This window comes from Halyomorpha halys, unplaced genomic scaffold (genome assembly GCF_000696795.3).
Source record: "Halyomorpha halys isolate HHAL.00 unplaced genomic scaffold, Hhal_1.1 Scaffold841.1, whole genome shotgun sequence".
NCBI classification, from domain to species: domain Eukaryota; kingdom Metazoa; phylum Arthropoda; class Insecta; order Hemiptera; family Pentatomidae; genus Halyomorpha; species Halyomorpha halys.
This window is the reverse complement of record NW_027108805.1, coordinates 369,112-369,822: the sequence shown is the minus strand read 5'-3', so window position 1 is coordinate 369,822 and position 711 is coordinate 369,112. Positions and strand designations below refer to the sequence as shown.

General features: G+C 29.7%; 1 protein-coding gene across 5 annotated transcripts in view; it reads right to left on the bottom strand.

Moving 5' to 3' along the window:
• The window catches only part of LOC106686584 (serine/threonine-protein phosphatase 2A 56 kDa regulatory subunit gamma isoform), a gene marked incomplete at its 3' end in the record, with an annotated part of 114,886 nt that overhangs the window by 29,850 nt on the left and 84,325 nt on the right, over positions 1 to 711 (bottom strand).

The window sequence follows — 711 nt, the reverse complement described above, 5'->3', positions numbered from 1 at the left end:
CCAATGTAATTTCATTCTACTATCTGAAAATTTGTAAACGCTTGCCAGATAAAAATCTCACTTTATGAACCATGTATTTATTCTTAGGGGACATATGTCCCAGAATAAAGTTATTTTTTCATTTCATTTCATTTCATAGTTCCCATCCAGGTGATACCAGGAGCTCAGAGGGTTAGGCATACCCACTTATAGCACATTCGCATCCCCCTCAATCAAGGTGTGCAAAATCATAATTTGTTTCTCTCTTTCTTTTCAGTCTGATTAGCTCTGTTATATTGTTATATGATTTTCTTGTCGCTATTATAATATGTATATATTGTAATAATCAAAAATGATTTAAAATAAAATAAAAAGAACTTTAATCGTTTTAAATTAAATTCAAATATAAAGGAGATAGCTTGGGTTGAAATTAAAAAGTTCAATATTTAACAGATAATATAATTTTATATATTGTCAACTATCATCCAGCCGTTGTAAGGGGAATCAGCTCTATAAAAGGTCTTACAAAGTGGTAGCACTATGAGAACACAACATAGTTTTTATCCAAGAGATAACTGGTGTTCTGAGGGTTAGGAATACCCACTTACAGCTTATACTTATATGATTTTCTTGTCGTTATTATAATATGTATATATAGTAGGATTTATAGCTTGTTTTGTTTTTCATGTTCTTTTTGTACACTTTAGCTTAAGGAATTGTTCTTTAGTTTTT